The sequence below is a fragment of the Bubalus kerabau genome, chromosome 4, assembly GCF_029407905.1.
Source record: "Bubalus kerabau isolate K-KA32 ecotype Philippines breed swamp buffalo chromosome 4, PCC_UOA_SB_1v2, whole genome shotgun sequence".
NCBI classification, from domain to species: Eukaryota; Metazoa; Chordata; class Mammalia; order Artiodactyla; family Bovidae; genus Bubalus; species Bubalus kerabau.
Window position 1 is genome coordinate 33,439,048 of NC_073627.1, and position 19,270 is coordinate 33,458,317.

The 19,270-nt window shown below is 42.3% G+C and overlaps 1 long non-coding RNA gene across 3 annotated transcripts in view; it reads right to left on the reverse strand.

The window, feature by feature from the left end:
* The window catches only part of LOC129649257 (uncharacterized), a 196,570-nt gene that overhangs the window by 136,289 nt on the left and 41,011 nt on the right, over window positions 1–19,270 (reverse strand). The window lies entirely within an intron of this gene.

The following is a 19,270-nucleotide window of genomic DNA, read 5'->3' on the forward strand; positions in this document are numbered from 1 at the left end:
ACTTTCCCAGACCCTGATCTGCACAGCCAGGCAGTAAATGGAAAGCTGTCAGTTCCTCCCCTCAGTTGAACCTGGGAAGGCTCCGGGGAGGAGGTGGCAGTACTCTGAGGTCTCCAGTGAGAGCTGAGAGCTGGCCAGGCTGTGAGGCAGCAGGGAGCAGGGTGACCTTGTGGAAGGGAGCTGGGGAGAGTGGGACCTAAACTGCGGTGTTGGCTCCTCCGCCATCCGTGTGACAACAGCCAAGTCGCCCCTGCGCCTCCAGTAACTTCTGTGGGTTATCGCCGTGAAAAAATGAGCAGAAAAGCCACTTATTATGAGAAGATGAGATCATATGGGGGCACTCTGGAAACCGACGAGCATCCCAGAAGACCTTGATACAATTAGTCAAAGCCAAAAATGTAGGCTGAACTTGAAGAGTCCAAATCTGAAATGTCACATTATTTAGCCAGCAAGGGGGGAGGCGAAGTGAGAGTCAAATATGATTACTGGATGGCTGGGGCCAAAAGAGCTGCTTTACAAGCTGCAGGACTCCAGAAGACGATGGAGCTGTGAGCATGAGAGACAGCCAGGGACCTGCAGAAGCCACACAGTGACACCCAAGTGTGCAGGAAAGTTCTGGAAGCCCACAATGGTCTCCCACAAAAGTCTCTGCCTCCGTGCTGTGTGTAATGGATACTCTCCCTGGGCTGCTCCCTGCCTCTTCCAATCCCTAAGGCAGAGGTGCTGTCAGACGTGTGGTCTGCTGTGACCACCAGCTCCTCAGACCAGGCAGAAGGACAAGGCAGAAAAATAGAACCTGGACACAGGACGACGTCCCATGAACAACTTCTGGCTTCTAACCTAGCAGGGCCTGAAGTAGCCCCTCTCCTTGTTCCAGAAAAACACTGTTAAAGACAAAAAAAAAAAAAAAGATGCTGGAGCCTCAGATTCCCCCAAAATGTCATACTAGGACTATTGAACAGTATGTGAACTGAATTTGAAAAAACTACCTACTAAGATGGCCGATGAAGGGGATTAAGAAAGACCATCATTGCCCTACCTGCTTGTGCTTGCTGTGTGACATGGATGACATCCATCCCTCCTTTCTCTATAAAAGCAGCCTCCCCTCCCTTATTTGCCGATGGTCCACCATCGCTTGCCTTTCCTGAGTTGCAATTACTCTGGTTATTTCCAAACAAACCCATTTTTGTAGTAAGGTAACTGGCCGTTTTATTTTTGAAGTTGAAAGTACTTAGGAAATTTTCATTCCAAGAAAACTCAATTCTAGAGGCAGAATTCAACTGAAGATCTAGTCTGAGCAGGTGAGGGAACCACCCCACCCCCTATCACGTGATGGACCCAGGTCTGAACCTAGTCCTCGTCTGAAGGAGTCCCTGCAGAGTTGACTTAAGTACCAAACCTGATCTGAAATCTGAGCCCTTTGAATAAGTTGAAGAAGTTATTCAAGTATTACCTCCTCAAGAGAAGCTCACACAGACAGTTTTATATCAAGTCAGCTAAAACTGTCAAGGAACAGATAATCCCTATGCAATGTAAACTATTCCTGAATAGTAATAAATAAATTTTAAATTGTCTACTGCAAGTAAGAATCATCTTGATACCAAAACCTCAAAAAGATAGCACCCATAAAAAAGAACTAAGCTTCACAAAGATAGCACCCACAAAAGACGAACAATAAACCAAATCAATTATGAATACAAATTCCAAAATGCTTAATAAAATAGTAGCCAGTTGGGGACTTCCCTGGAAGTACAATGGTTAAGACTGCTCTTCCACAGCAGAGGGTACGGGTTTGATCCCTGCTTGGGGAACTAAGGTCCCACATGCCTCATGGCCAGAAAAAAGAGAAAACGAAAGAAAATTTCTTGAACTGAATAAAATGAAAATATAACATACCAACTCAAAAAAAATTTTTTTAAATAGCAGCCAGTTGAATGAAAGTGTATATTAAAAGATCACCCATCATGACCAACTGGGTTGTCAAGGAATGCTGAAGTATTTTAATATTAGGAAAACAATTAACAAAGATAGGCATGCAATCATCTCAGTAGACACTACAAAGGCACTTACAAAAATGCAACATGCGATTAGAAAAAAAACTCAAAGAAAACGAGAAACAGAAAATGATCTTCTCAACAAGGCACTCAAACAGGTAAGTCATCTCCAAAGAGTCAAATGTTGGACACTTTCCTACTAGAATACAAAACAAAAGCAAAAACATTTGCTGCTGCTGCGAAGTCGCTTCAGTCGTGTCCAACTCTGTGTGACCCCATAGACGGCAGCCCACCAGGCTCCCCCATCCCTGGGATTCTCCAGGCAAGAACACTGGAGTGGGTTGCCATTTCCTTCTCCACTGCATGAAAGTGAAAAGTGAAAGTGAAGTCACTCAGTCGTGTCCGACTCTGTGCGACCCCATGGACTCTTAGCGACCTACCAGGCTCCTCCGTCCATGGAATTTTCCAGGCAAGAGTACTGGAGTGGGTTGCCATTGCCTTCTCCAAAAACATTTGCTACCACCATTATTACTTAACATTTTTATGAAAACTTGGTCAATTAAATGAGCTATAAATAGAAATTAGTTGTAATCATTGCAAAAAAGCAAATTTATTATTAGAAATATGATTATATACCTAGAAACTGCAATGAAAAGCTATGTAACTGCTTGAATGTGAAAGCTTAATAAAATGCTTGGATAATCCAATGCTTTGGCCACCTGATGTGAAGAACTGACTCATTGGAAAAGACCCTGATGCTGGGAAAGATTAAAGGCAGGAGGAGAAGGAGATGACAGAGGATGAGTTGGTTGGATGGCATCACCAACTTGATGGACATGAATTTGAGCAAGCTCTGGGAGTTGGTGATGGACAGGGAAGCCTGGCATGCCATAGTCCATGGGGTTGCAAAGAATTGGAAAGGACTGAGTGACTGAACTGAACTGACTACATATAGATACAAAATCTGTAGACTGCCCACACACCACATGTGCTCAGACAACACAACGGGAAAGGTTACATCCACAGAAAAAAGATGCAGAGTACTTTGGAAAACCCTAACAAGAAATGCACAGATTCTATCTGAAGAAAACAATCAAATATTGCTGAGACCTATATAAATGTAGTTAGTGACACTTCTTACAGACATTTTCAACTTCCCAAGAAGCTGCAAAGGGGGTCACAAGAGAAGGAGCTTTATCCGTTTCAGATCTTTGACCTTGAAGGATAAAACAGGTCCTGATGCATACAGTACACAGCAGTCAGTCACCACTATGTCTGCTGTGTTAACAAACAAACCCAAAGTCTCAAGGGCTACAACACAAAGGTGGGTCTCCCACTCCCACTCCCCTTCGTGTGAGTGGGATGGGATGCTCCCTGCTGACCCCATTCTAGGACTCTGAGTGAGCCCATACCCCCATCTGCACCCACAGAGAACAGAACAATGTCACGTTAAGCAGTGGCCCTTAGTCAGAAAAACAAACAGCTCAATCAAAAAATAGGCAAAAGATCTAAACAGACCCTTCTCCAAAGAAGACATACAGATGGCCAATAAACACATGAAAAGATGCTCAACATCACTAATTAGTAGAGAAATGCAAATCAAAACTACAATGAGGTATCACCTCTCATCAGTCTGACCAGCATCAAAAAAAAAAAAAAATCTACAAACAATAAATGGAAAGGATGTGGAGAAGAGGGAACCCTTTCACACTGTTCATGGGAATGTTAACTGATACAGCCACTGTGGAGAACAGTATGGAGATTCCTTAAAAAACTAGGAATAAAACTACCATATGACCCAACAATCCCACTACTGGGCATATACCTTGAAAAATCCATAACTGAAAAAGACACATGTACCCCAATGTTCATAGCAGCACTATTTACAATAGCTAGGACATGGAAGAAACCTGGATGTCCATTAACAGATGAATGGATAAAGATGTGGTACACAAACACAATGAAATAGTACTTGGCCATAAAAAAGAGTGAATTTGAGTCAGTTCTAGTGAGGTGGATGAATATAGAGTCTGTTTACAGAGTGAAGTCAGAAAGAGAAAAACAAATATAGTATATTATTAACACATATGTATGAAATCTATACAAATGGTATAGATGAACCTATTTGTAGGGAAGGAATGGAGACACAGACAATGGACTTGTGGACATACCAGGGGAAGGAGAGGGTGGGAAGAATGGAGAAAGTAGCATCAACATATATACACCGCCATGTGTGAAATAGATAGCTGGTGAGAAGTTGCTGTAGAACACAGGGAGCCCAGTCTGGCGCTCTGTGATGACCAAGAGGGATAAGATGGGGGGAGGGAAGGGACGCTCAAGACGGAGGTGGTATGTGTATAATTATGGCTGATTTGCATTCTTGTACAGAAGAAACCAACACTGTAAAGCAGTCTTCCACCCATTACAAAATAGATTTTTTTTTAATCACACACACACAAAAGCAGTGACCTTAAAGCATGATGCTTTGACGTACATCACTTCAGATCACAGTCATTGGACAAAGCAAGTCACAGGGCAGAACGTGATTTCTTTGGGGTGGGACAGAAGAACCCACCCACAGGGAGGGTTGCACATAATTTTAGATGAATGTAGATACACAGAAGATGTCCGAGTGGATGTATGCTGAAGGATTAAAGAAGCAAAAATGTAGGACAACATGAAAATTCACATAATGATGATGACCAGCTCCAGTGTTGGAATATGGTCTAAATTTCCCCTAATATAATACCAATCAGACCAGACTTAATAAAAATTAAGCTATGCTTTGTTTTGTAACATACCTGTTCTTTGCAGCACCCTACAGAACGCAGCTAAAGAAATGTTGGAACACACCTGATTCTACTGATGAAATAGAGCAAAAATGGTTGGAAACCCAAGGAGATGCTGACAAAACCAAAGTTACAGGGAAAGTCATTAATATATGCGTTCAGACTGTCAGGTCTAGTAGACCAGATACATGCACACATATGTGGGGGGGTGGGGAGGGTAAAAATATGCTACGTCATATGTTTGATTTAATAGATATACACAAGCCTCAGAAATATTCAGATCACACATATTCTTTCCAAATGGGCATGGAACATTAACAAAAATTGATCATATATTAGGCCACAAAGAAAATCCTGCTAGTTCTCAAAAAGTGGAAATAAGGCAGACTGCATTCTCACATTCTCCAACCACACTGTAATAAACCCAGAAATTCATAACACAGGAATTTTTTTTAAAAACACTAGAAATGTTAGACTCTCTTAAATAACTCAAGACAAAGAAAAAACCAAAGCTGCAAGTACAAAGTATTTTTTTTAAGCGATGACAAAAAGAACAGAACATGTAAAATGTCAGGGCTATGGCCAAAGATATACTGGGGAAAACTAATGGCGTTATAATAAACAAGACTGACTGTGTGAACCAAGTATCTGATTCATTAAACTGAAAGAGATCAAGAAAATCAATCTTTAAAATGCAGGTAAGAGAAATAGATAAATATAAAATTAATTTTTAAAATTTATTTAGAAAACATTTAAATTGATAAAGAACTTTGTTTCTTTAAAAAAAAAATGAAGCAGAACAAGTTCTGGACAAGGTTAAGGCACAAAAAGAAACTCATCCAAGTCCTCTTATTAAACAGGCATATATTACTTCTAGATCAGAAAGGAGCAGAAATTGCAAAAAGAGCAAAAACACAAATACAAAAACCATCAAGAGTATGAAAAGCAATATAACCATAATTACAAAAGACTGTAATTTATAAGAAATATTTTGTTGTTAGATTTGAACAGTAATGATTTTCTCAAAAAATACTTTCAGTATAAAAATTTCCAAGAAGCCAAAAACAGACTCATAGTGATGGAAGAGAGTTGAGTGTGTGTGTGTGTGTGTGTATAACAACTATTCCCTAAATGACACCAGGTACAATTAGGCTTTATGGATGATGTTTTTCAAACTTTCAAGGATTAAGTATTTCACACAGGTTACACTTTGCCAAAATACTAAAAAATAAAACACAGCATGCCTTCAGTTTTTCTTAATGGAGCTGGCATAACCATGGATGCCACATCTGAAGAGTCAGAGAAATCACATATGGGGACACACCCGCGGAGTGCTGTGCAGCAGAAACAATGAGGGTGCGTCCTGAATACACAGGGCTTAGTCTAAATAGAGTGTGAGATCTGTAAAATAGTAACAATGCATACTCTATGACTATGAGGCACATTGTTAAAGGACTCAGTCACATAAACAAATGCACATTTAAAACGTTAAAATAGTTGTGTGTGTGGGCGGGGTGGGAGAGCTGGAAGGGAGCAGGGGACGACAGTGGGGCCCGGGGATAGATGGGAAGAAATAAGCAAACAAACAAATACACGATGGTGTCTGGCACCGAAGAATGACAAAAACGTGCTGTAAATCAAAGAGTCTGAGTAAACCCTCTACTCTGGAGTTTTTTTAAAAAAGGGAAAAAAGAAAATGAAAAGCCAAGAAAGCTATAGACTAAATCTCCCTTATGAATAAAGATAACAGATGTTACTTGTACCTATGGCTGATTCATGTTGATACATGGCAGAAACCAATACAATCCTGTAAAGCAATTATCCTCCAATTAAAAACAAATACATTTAAATTAAAAAAAAAAAACACAGATGTTAAACATTCACTAATATGACACCCAAAAGCAAAGTCAAGTTTACAGAGAAATTAAAGCTTGGCCAAAGGCTTAAAAATCTACTTACCAAGTTAAAAACAAAGAAACCATAGTAAGTCCTTGAGAGATGCAAAGGCATATTAACATTTAATCCTAATTAAAACTCTTGAAAAAACTGGTGTATCTCGTTAACAAGACAGAAAATCACCTACCTCAGACCAATAGCCATCATTGGGAATAATTAAACACTAACGCATTTTTATTAAAGTGAGATACAATATTAAAAATACACTCAATACTCAATTAATACACAATTGGAAAACTAGAGCAAACCATGGGGGAAATGTATATTTATGCAAATAACAATAAAATGTAAGTAATTATTACAATTATTTATTATAATATCAAAAATCAAGTATTGATATTATTAATATAAGCTATTTCACATTTATTACACATTTAATGCAAGGCTGAAGAATGGTGATAGGATGGGAGGAACTCATTTTGAAGATCACATAGAAAAACAGAAGGACAAGATTAGATTAAAAATAATAAAATTCCAGATATCAAAAGAAACTTTAATTCTTCACTATTAACATACTGCAAAACAGGTCAGTCCAAGAGGATAGAAAGCTCAGGAATGGCTAAATGAGTAGGACAGGCTGGTACAACATTTCTTGATTGTGGTTCTTTAAAAAATTTTTGAAAATTCTTAATATTTCTGGTATCAGGATGTGACTCGAGAATTTTAAATGGCTATGGTTTCTAAGTCAAAGGTGAATCTTACAATCAATTGCATCTGAGAACCAAGAAAATTACATTCTGAAATTCATAATGAGTTGAGAAAGAATGGATAGAGGGCAGATGATTCTGGGACAATATGTGAAAATTTTAGGGGAAAAATGTTGAGGTTCAATTCCGTCCTTATGCCATTCATCAAAATTAATTCCATAGGATCTATGGAAATAAACTGGAAAGAAAAAGATAAACCCGAGTGTCTTCATTATTTTCATGAAACTAAATCATTCATCTGAAGAGTCAATGGTATTTGGCAATTTGGGGCCACCTAGCAAAACATCACTTCCACTGAGAGGACGCTGAGGAGCAGAGTCCCTCCCTCCCCACACTGCAGACCCCAAGAAGTGCCCAGTGATGCTGAAATTGTGAAATAAACTGGAAGCTCAGTTGGTAAAGAATCCGCCTGCAAAGTGGGGGACCTGGGTTCGATCCCTGGGTTGGGAAGATCCCCTGGAGAAGGGAAAGGCTACGCACTCCAGTTTTCTGGCCTGGAGAATTCCATGGACTGCATAGTCCACGGGGTCACAAAGAGTCGGACACAACTGAGCCACTTTCACTTTCATGCCCAAAAAGTGAACCCTGTACACAACAACAAATCAGGTTTTAGAAAACAGAGGTAAAATGTAAGAAAATATTCATAATATAACGCTTGGCTAAAAAATGGCACATGGTCACATTTTCTTCCCCCAGCCTGCCTCCTCCCCAAGCCTGCCTGCGTTCATATCCACCCATCCCAGACCAGCAGCTTCTGCCCAAATTTTTAAAATAAATCCTTTCTCAAACCAATATTGTAAAGCAATCATCCTTCAATTTAAAATAAATATAAAAAAAGTAAAAATGGTATACACACACCCATGCACGTGTCACATAAAAATGACTGAAAGGAAAAGGTTCATGAAAACATTAACAGTGTTTATTAGAGAATAACAGAGCAGCAGAACGCGGCATGATGTTCACTGTCTTCCCTATTACTTCCTAGATGTTACCTGAATCTCATCTAGCCACACCCGACCAGAGGGGAGAGGTAACCAACCCGGCTGCCCAGCAATTTATGGCAAAGCCCAGGTGCCCAGCTGTGCTCCACAGAGATAAGAGTCACTAATGGAATAAATCAGCTTCTCTCTGACGAGTTTGAGCTGGAAAATGTCACACAAGTGGTATGTGAGCAGTTGAGGCCAGGAGGTAGAAGGGGGGCTGTGCGTGAGCCAAAACATAAGAAATGAGAAACCACGTGTGAGAAGAAGCTGGAAGGTAAAAACTGAGAAGGGGAAAATTGAGATTGCTAGTTAGTTGTGGGAAGAAAAGTGAAAAGGCAGAAACGGGAACCAAGTGTGGAGAAGGAACAGCCGTGAACTTCAGCTGCTGTGGGTCCTACAAATGCTGTGGACCTCATTCCAGATCTGGAGACCCACCAGAACCACAGCTACTGGTCTTTAGGTGCTCATGGAACATCTTTTTCTCCTTTTGACAGTGCACAACATCTGAAAATAGTATATTTTGGACACGCAAGTCTATAAACCCACCCAAAAGACAGGAAACGCGCAAATGTTTAATGTTAACGTTGGTTATCTCTAAGTAGTGGAATTATAAGTAATTTATCTTTTCTTCTTTATACTTTTGGCATTTTTCAAGTTTTCCACCACAAACATATAGTACTTTTATAATCACTTATAAAACAAACACTGTTTTAAATGGCATGTGTGTGACTATGTTCTGTTGACCTCACTCTGATAAAAACCTTCATAAATTTCACCACAAGTTTGCTTGCTGAACAAAGACCAAGACCTTAGCTGATATGCATCTATTTCCCACATTTTTTACAACCAAACTAAACAGCCGAGTGGAGCTGATCTGGGCCAGAGTTTGGGTCCAAGGTCAATAGATTTCCCCTGCAGTGGCTGTGTGGACCCAACATACTTAGAATGGTCACCCATTGACTCATCTAATAAATGCAAGTGTTCTTGAGAAGGAAACGTGTGTCCATCTGAACGCTGCAGTCATCTGGGTGCAGGGTAACCTCAGAGTATTCCACCCTCCCCATAGGACACCCTTCTGGTTTACGGCTTTAAAAGCCCGTTCCTCCTGAGTCCTCTTTCACGCTCCTCTTCCCAAGAGGAGAAACAACCCCAAGCAGACAATTTCAAAGGGACAAACTCAAAGAAGGCACTCGCTGTGGAAGTAAGCATGCAACCTCCCTCTTCACCCTCCAGACTGTCACCACCACCCTCCCAGTCGCGACTCTGAGTCTTTGAAGAGTGGCCCTGCTGTGTGTTGTGCTCGGTTGAGTCCGACTCTTTGCGACCCCATGGACTGTAGCCCGCCAGGCTCCTCTGTCCGTGGGATTTCCCAGGCAAGAATACTGGAGTGGGTTGCCATTTCCTCCTCCAGGAGATCTTCCCTACCCAGGAATTGAACCCAAGTCCCCTGCATCTTCTGCACTGGCAGGTGGATTCTTTACCACTGAGCCACCTGGGAAGCCCAGAGTGACCTTGACTCCCATCAAATATTCTTCTCCTTGGAATAAAATAGATGAGGTGAAAGCTTGCAGAAGTTCTAAAACAAAAGTGTGCGAAATCTTGAATAAGACACTGAACCTTTTGGAACTTCCATTTTTAGCTACAAGATGACGGAGTGGAACTAGTCCCGGAGGTGATCTGGAATGTTCCAGCAGCTCAAAGATCTATGCTTTGAGAAGCTATAAAAAGAAGCAGGGCAACCCCGGTGGACAGAGATGCCATGATGCTTCCCGGGCCTCTCTGGGACCATTTGGAGCCCCCCAGATGCTGCCCCTAGACACACAGATGCCCCCTTCTCCATCACCCCTTCAAGCTTCGGCATCCTTGCTTACAGGTAAGCTGTTGCAGATACACTGCTGAGAGCTGGGCGCTTGCTATGTTCACATGACCCTCCAAACTCTGGGGTTTGCTCTTAAGACAATTTTTGATATGTGTTTAAGACACAGCTAGCAAAATAACTAGCTGGTTCTCAAAGTCCTGAACTTTAAAAGGCTTCTCAAGTACCAACTCAGGCTCCAAAGATAAATTTGAAAGGAGTGGAGTTGAAATGAATCATAAACATGTGGATTAAATTTCCTACAAGGACCCAACCTTTTGAAAACGGAGAGAAATATGCTTGGGGAGAAAAAAAAAAAAGTCTTAATTCTACAAAAATCAAAATCTTCTCTAAAAAGAATGATATGTTTGCCAAATGCTTGAGTTAAGGGGGAAATACGTCAGTGTAATATCTCCTTTGATCTGATCTGCAGATAATCCGAATGGCTGCTCTCTGTGTTCAGCAGAGCCCCATGGGTGCTTGCCAGCCTCAGGCGTGACCTCAGGGTCCCCAGGTGATGCGTGAGCTCCACCGGGGAACCCACCTTGGCCTTCCAATCTGCTCATCAACCCTGGCCTTCCAAACTGGTCATCAACCCTTAGAACTTGGGTCAAGTTCTAAGCCCCACATGGTTAGTGACGACATCAGATGAAACTGCACCTTCAGGTTTTTTGGTTTTAGGAAACCTCCCCCATCAATCACGTGGACGAAGACCTCATTCAGAATCCCAGGACCCATGCTTAGGGGGTCCAGCCAGCCCAACCCTTCACAACTGCTGCTTTCCTCATCCTCTCAGAGCATCCCCTGCAGACTGCTTCCCCACACACACTACCTCCAGAGTTTTTCTTTTCTTACTAGCAAACTACTCATCAGAATTTCCCGTATGCTGTCTCTGCACGCATATCAATCACTCCTTGCCAAACCCCTGAAATTGGGCTCCTACTCCAATGTTTTCCATCACTCCTGTCCTCTTGGAAGCACTGGTCACCCCGAGCCATGGTCCACTTTTGAATCTTTTCTCCCTTGAATTCTGGGAGAGGATGAGCTTCTGGTCACCCTCTTGTTCTTGCTGTTCCCATCTCACCCACCCCTGCCCCAGGAAAAGCCCTGGTGGCCAGCACTGCTCCTAACCGAGCCGCACCGCCCACTCCAGCCCTCAGGGGGCTGTCACCGAGCCGCACTTGTCCCTCCAGCCTTTCTTCTTATGCTTTCCCTATTGTCCTTTCCTCTCTGACTCATCGACGTCCTAGTGTTTCCTTTTCATATCAGGATTTCCCATTCCAGTATGTTTACTCTTCGCTACCATGCCAAAAGAGCTAAATTCCTCCCCATTCACCCAGACTGCCCTTAAGTACCAACTATTGAAACCATACTCACAGAAAACTAGTCAATCTAATCACACTAGGACCACAGGCTTGTCTAACTCAATGAAACTAAGCCATGCCCATGGGGCAACCCAAGATGGGCGGGTCATGGTGGAGAGATCTGACAGAATGTGGTCCACTGGAGAAGGGAATGGCAAACCACTTCAGTATTCTTGCCTTGAGAACCCCATGAACAGTATGAAAAGGCAAAATGATAGGATACTGAAAGAGGAACTCCCCAGGTCAGTAGGGGCCCAATATGCTACTGGGATCAGTGGAGAAATAACTCCAGAAAGAATGAAGGGATGGAGCCAAAGCAAAAAGAATACCCAGCTGTGGATGTGACTGGTGATAGAAGCAAGGTCCGATGCTGTAAAGAGCAACATTGCATAGGAACCTGGAATGTCAGGTCCATGAATCAAGGCAAATTGGAAGTGGTCAAACAAGAGATGGCAGGAGTGAATGTTGACATTCTAGGAAATCAGCGAACTCAAATGGACTGGAATGGGTGAATTTAACTCAGATGACCATTATATCTACTACTGCAGGCAGAAATCCCTCAGAAGAAATGGAGTAGCCATCATGGTCAACAAAAGAGTCCAAAATGCAGTACTTGGATGCAATCTCAAAAATGACAGAATGATCTCTGTTTGTTTCCAAGGCAAACCATTCAATATCACAGTAATCCAAGCTGTGCCCCAACCAGTAACGCTGAAGAAGCTGAAGTTGAACGGTTCTATGAAGACCTACAAGACCTTTTAGAACTAACACCCCAAAAAGATGTCCTTTTCATTATAGGGGACTGGAATGCAAAAGTAGGAAGTCAAGAAACACCTGGAGTAACAGGCAAATTTGGCCTTGGAATACGGAATGAAGCAGGACAAAGACTAATAGAGTTTTGCCAAGAAAATGCACTGGTCATAACAAACACCCTCTTCCAACAACACCAGAGAAGACTCTATACATGGACATCGCCAGATGGTCAATACCAAAATCAGATTGATTATATTCCTTGCAGCCAAAGATGGAGAAGCTCTATACAGTCAGCAAAAACAAGACCAGAAGCTGACTGTGGCTCAGACCATGAACTCCTTATTGCCAAATTCAGACTTAAATTGAAGAAAGTAGGGAAAACCACTAGACCATTCAGGTATGACCTAAATCAAATCCCTTATGATTATACAGTGGAAGTGAGAAATAGATTTAAGGGCCTAGATCTGATAGATAGAGTGCCTGATGAACTATGGAATGAGGTTCGTGACATTGTACAGGAGACAGGGATCAAGACCATCCCCATGGAAAAGAAATGCAAAAAAGCAAAATGGCTGTCTGGGGAGGCCTTACAAATAGCTGTGAAAAGAAGAGAAGCAAAAAGCAAAGGAGAAAAGGAAAGATATAAGCATCTGAATGCAGAGTTCCAAAGAATAGCAAGAAGAGATAAGAAAGCCTTCTTCAGCGATCAATGCAAAGAAATAGAGGAAAACAACAGAATGGGAAAGACTAGAGATCTCTTCAAGAAAATCAGAGATACCAAAGGAACATTTCATGCAAAGATGGGCTCGATAAAGTACAGAAATGGTATGGACCTAACAGAAGCAGAAGATATTAAGAAGAGATGGCAAGAATACACAGAAGAACTGTACAAAAAAGATCTTCACGACCCAGATAATCACGATGGTGTGATCACTGACCTAGAGCCAGACATCCTGGAATGTGAAGTCAAGTGGGCCTTGGAAAGCAACACTATGAACAAAGCTAGTGGAGGTGATGGAATTCCAGTTGAGCTATTCCAAATCCTGAAAGATGATGCTGTGAAAGTGCTGCACTCAATATGCCAGCACATTTGGAAAACTCAGCAGTGGCCACAGGACTGGAAAAGGTCAGTTTTCATTCCAATCCCAAAGAAAGGCAATGCCAAAGAATGCTCAAACTACCACACAATTGCACTCATCTCACACGCTAGTAAAGTAATGCTCAAAATTCTCCAAGCCAGGCTTCAGCAATATGTGAACCATGAACTTCCTGATGTTCAAGCTGGTTTTAGAAAAGGCAGGGGAACCAGAGATCAAATAGGCAACATCTGCTGGATCATGGAAAAAGCAAGAGAGTTCCAGAAAAACATCTATTTCTGCTTTATTGACTGCCAAAGCCTTTGACTGTGTGGATCACAATAAACTGTGGAAAATTCTGAAAGAGATGGGAATATCAGACCACCTGATCTGCCTCTTGAGAAATTTGTATGCAGGTCAGGAAGCAACAGTTAGAACTGGACATGGAACAACAGACTGGTTCCAAATAGGACAAGGAGTACGTCAAGGTTGTATATTGTCACCCTGTTTATTTAACTTATATGCAGAGTACATCATGAGAAACGCTGGGCTGGAAGAAACACAAACGGGAATCAAGATTGCCGGGAGAAACATCAATAACCTCAGATATGCAGATGACACCACCCTTATGGCAGAAAGTGAAGAGGAACTCAAAAGCCTCTTGATGAAAGTGAAAGGGGAGAGTGAAAAAGTTGGCTTAAAGCTCAACATTCAGAAAACGAAGATCATGGCATCCTGTCCTATCACTTCATGGGAAATAGATGGGAAAACAGTGGAAACAGTGTCAGACTTTATTTTTCTAGGCTCCAAGATCACTGCAGATGGTGACTGCAGCCATGAAATCAAAAGACGCTTACTCCTTGGAAGGAACATTATGACCAACCTAGATAGCATATTCAAAGGCAGAGATATTACTTTGCCAACAAAGGTTTGTCTAGTCAAGGCTATGGTTTTTCCTGTGGTCACGTACGGATGTGAGAGTTGGACTGTGAAGAAGGCTGAGTGCCGAAAAATTAATGCTTTTGAATTGTGCTGGAGAAGACTCTTGAGAGTCCCTTGGACTGCAAGGAGATCCAACCAGTCCATTCTGAAGGAGATCAGCCCTGGGATTTCTTTGGAAGGAATGATGCTAAGGCTGAAACTCCAGTACTTTGGCCACCTCATGCGAAGAGTTGACTCATTGGAAAAGACTCTGATGCTGGGAGGGATTGGGGGCAAGAGGAGAAGGGGACGACAGAGGATGAGATGGCTGGATGGGCTCACTAACTCGATGGATGTGCATCTGAATGAACTCCGGGAATTGGTGATGGACAGGGAGGCCTGGCATGCTGCGATTCATGGGGTTGCAAAGAGTCAGAGATGACTGAGCGACTGATCTGATCTGATCTTATCTGATTGATACTTCATAACAATCACCAGTTTGCTCTCCTATTCCCCGCTCCCCCCCCCAAAAAAAGGGCTGATTTCCTTCTAAATACACAAACCCCCCATAGGATGCATCTTATTGATGGCTTTCATCCTTCTTGTTGCTGTTCAGTTGCTCAGTTGTATCTGACTCTGTGACCCCACGGACTGCAACACGCCAGGCTTCCCTGTCTTTGACTCTCTCCCTGAGTTTCCTCAACTCAAGTTCACTGAACTGGTGATGCCATCCAACCCTCTCATCCTCTGTCACCCGCTTCTCCTCCTGCCCTCAATCTTTCCCAGCATCAGGGTCTTTTCCAATAAGTCAGCTCTTCGCATCAGGTGTCCAGAGTATTGGAGCTTCAGCTTCAGCATCAGTCCTTCCAGTGAACACTCAGGGTTGACTGCCTTTAGGATGGACTAGCTTCATACTAGTTATTTGTATACTTGTGTCATTTCCTTCATCAGAAACACTCCCTGAGGACGAGGACACTGGCCCCTGTGTCTCTGCATCCCACAGAGGGCCCAGCATCGTGCTCTGTACGTAGTGATGTTTGTGGAAAGGAGAGAGCCCTCTCTGGGCATCGGTGTCCTCACCTATTGGAACTGGCAGGCTTGGCAGGACAAGCATTAGAGGCGCTACCAACACAGGACTTCTGGTTCACTCCAGCTCTCCCGGCCTTCATGGAGGCTGGAACACCAAGTGGGAATCCTCGCAGACTGGAAATGAGGGGTGGGGCAGGGTAGGAACATCTGCTCTGAGCTTTGAGACCCACTAATGAACTTTTCACAGAGCCTCCCCTGTCCTCTGGGAGTGACACCGTAAAGCAGGCTCCGAGCACGTCGGGAGCCCCAGATGAACAGTCCTGTTTTGCTGAATGAACTGGATGGGGCCAGACGAGGTGACAGAACGTCATTCCCCACATAAGCCACTTCTGTAAATAACCTCCTATCGATTTTCTAAGAATGAACCTATAAAAGTTGTTTTCTAAGCTTTGCAGATAGACTCCGTCTATTTTATAAATACTTTCTCAGATTTATGTCTGGCCTATAAAAACCAGGCCTGGCCTTTGCTTGAGGGCAGGAGAATCCTCTTTGGCTCTGACACCCTGGAGCTCCCCTCTCGTGCTTGTGGCTGAGTCGATGCCGGGGCCTTCCTCGAGGTGAATCTTCCTTATAAGGAGGTCTTTTTTTTTTTTTCTTTTAATACTTCAGTAACCATCTCCACTTTGGAGAGCCTCCAAGGCAGACTGCCCATATACCTAGCTCTAAAGCCAAGACAGCTACAGCACGGTCCCAGCTTATTTAGACGAAGCTTTGATAACCAGAGTCCACTCTTGTGTCTCGGCCCAAGGCTTACAGTGCAGCCACAAGTCTGCCAGGAGGAGAGGCATGTGGAAGACGCTGAGTTTACTGGCACCTGTAAAATGGCACAGGCATGTGCTGCCTGAGTCATCTGAGTTACAGGCATGGACTTTTGATCAAAGGCAGTGGCATGTGTGCACACTCCTCCTGAGGCCACAGTGAACGCATTAGGTTTTCAGGAAAAAATAAGCCTGTTCTGCAGGTTTCTTTGGGGATGAAGCACAGAGTACTTGGGGGTGGGGGGGAATGGGGAGTGGGCAGGGGACAAACAGAACACAATGTCTTTGATCTCCCTTCATTAGAGGTTTCTTGTATCCTGGCCTGCCTTGCTCATTTTAGAAAGCTTTCATTGGTTACTGTGAACCCTGGAGACACTTGCCTTTTAAAGGAGCAAGCAGAGAGAACTTGAACCCCATTGCCACTGGAAAATAAAGTCAAAATGGAAGCTCTGCCTAGATCTAGACAGCATACCAGGCTCAGGCTGCAACCTTTTCCTTGCACCCCTAAGCCTGGAATCAGCAGAAGAAGGTAGTTCATAGTAAAGCTGAAAAACCTGCTGCCCTCAGTAGACGAGAAATTAGAAGAAGACACTGACAGAAGACGTGGATAATGTAACGGCAGAAGTAGTCAGGGGCTGCCTCCCCCTCCCCCAACCCCCTCCCCACAAGCCCCCTCACCGTCTTGTTAAGTTTAAAGACCACAACTCAAACTGACCACTCACCAGCTCTCTGCCAGACCACACAACAGGAACAGTCTGGTCACGCCCACCTGCCTGGGGACCAGTCCCTTCCAGGTGGCCAAGTCAGAAGAATCCAGCATCACTAGACCTTGGCTCCCACTTTACCACCCAGCCCCCTGTTCCACAGCCCTCTCAACGTTACCTCTCAGCTCCGGGTTTTTGACCAGGAAGCTCTCACGTGTCCCCAATCTCCTTTCAGAAAACCTTGGCCTCTTCCTTGCACAACAGAGTCCCTAATGATAGGTATCACCACCACTGTCTCAAGTTGGCATTTTCCTCCTAAATCCATTTGTATCAAAACCCCAAAATAGAAAGCTTACTTTCTCTCCATCACCACTTCCAAACATTTCCCTGCTCTGAAAACCCAAACTTTCTGTAAGTAAAACACAGCTCTGGCATGGGTTCCATCACTTCATAAAAAACTGGAAAGATCTGCACCAAAATATTAACAGGGAACACCTGTGCATAATGAGATGGGTGGGTGACTTAATTTCTTCTTTGTGTTGTTCTCTTTTACTGAATATGCATTGCTTTTTTCACTATCTTACTTTTTGTCATCTATTTCTTCTACATATAATTTCTTTTTCTGGTTTTCTCTTGCTAACCTTATGGCTTGAACAATTCATTCACCTACTTTTCAATCTTTTGTTTTTTTCTATTATATAAATCTAATCCTCACCTTTTGGCACATATTGCAATGATTATGAAGAGGTTCTGATTATTTCACAATTTCCAATGCAATCTCATCTTTAACTACTTCTTGTAAGTATATTTATTTCATTTCCAAAGAATAGGAGATTTTCATCTTTACTTTAAAAATGTACATTGTGATCAAGGAATATATTCTTGTATTTATTTTTCCATTGGGGAATAATTGCTTTACAATATTGTGTTGGCTTCTGCCACGCATCAACATGAATCCGCCACAGGTATATACACGTTCCCTTCCTCTTGAACCTCCCTCCCAAGGAATGTATTTTATATGATATCAATTATGTGGTGTTTATAGTCAGTAAATATGTACTTTTTAAAAAGTGGCAGGAGGTTTGTATCCAAGAATATGCACTTTGACATTAAGTCATTTTTGTTAATCATGACTGAAGCATTAAGTCACCTTTGTTAATCATGTTGCTCATATCTAGGACAGCCTGACTAATATTTTGTCTTCTTTCATTAGTTTCTGGTACAGATATGTTAACATCTCTTACCATCATTGCAAATTTGTTAATTTTTCTTTGAAGTTCTGTCCATTGTTTCCTTATATATTTGAATCTAGGTTATTAGACTAGCTTTGTACCTTACCTGTGAATTTTTTCACTTATCACTCATATAATCTTCATCTACACCAATGCTATTTGCTTTCAAATTAATTTTATCTGATAACACCACTAATAAAATTTCCTCTCTTTAGTACTTTCCTGGTTCAGGTTTTTTTCCTCAGTTTTGGACCATTTTTCTCCTTGTCTGACTTCTATTAAATGGGTAATATTTTCTTCATTCTCCTCTGCCCCTTTGCCAGGTTGAAAATTATACATTTTAATCTATGTTTATGCATATTTGACAGCTTAAAAAAAAACAACAAAGTCAATCAAAATCTCTCACCACCAGGTCTTAGAACCATTCAATTCTGATCTCCCTTCTCCCATCTGCCACTTTATTGTTTCAGTATTTTAATTTCTCCCTGTTTGTAATCCTCTCCTCTTGTTTGTAAGTCAATGTTTAGCGCTATGAGAAAATTTGTTTCATAGCAATGTAACTGCAACTCTCTTCAAACCTCTGTATTCAATTTTCTCCTTCCTGATGTACATACTTCAGTAGTTATTTCAGCAAAGCTTCTTTGCTAAAGAGCTGAAAATGCTCTTATTCCCCCCACCCCATTGTTGAATGATACTTTTAGCTGGGTATAGAATTCTAGGATAATGGTTGTTTCCATTAGCTGACTGACAGCATATTTACATTGTATCCTGACAAATAATATTACTTATGAAGAACCTGCTGTCAGCCTCACAGTTGTGAGCACTCTTTTATTCTGTTGCTATATTTGAAATTTTTCCCTTCCCAATATCTTATAGTTTTACCTCAGTGTGTGTAGATATAGATTACAGTCCTGCTTGGGACTCTATTATTTTAGTCTAAAGGTTTATGGTGCTGCTGCTGCTGCTCAGTCACTTCAGTCATGTCCGACTCTGTGTGACCCCATAGACAGGCTCCCCCGTCCCTGGGATTCTCCAGGCAAGAACACTGGAGTGGGTTGCCATTTCCTTCCCCAATGCATGAAAGTGGAA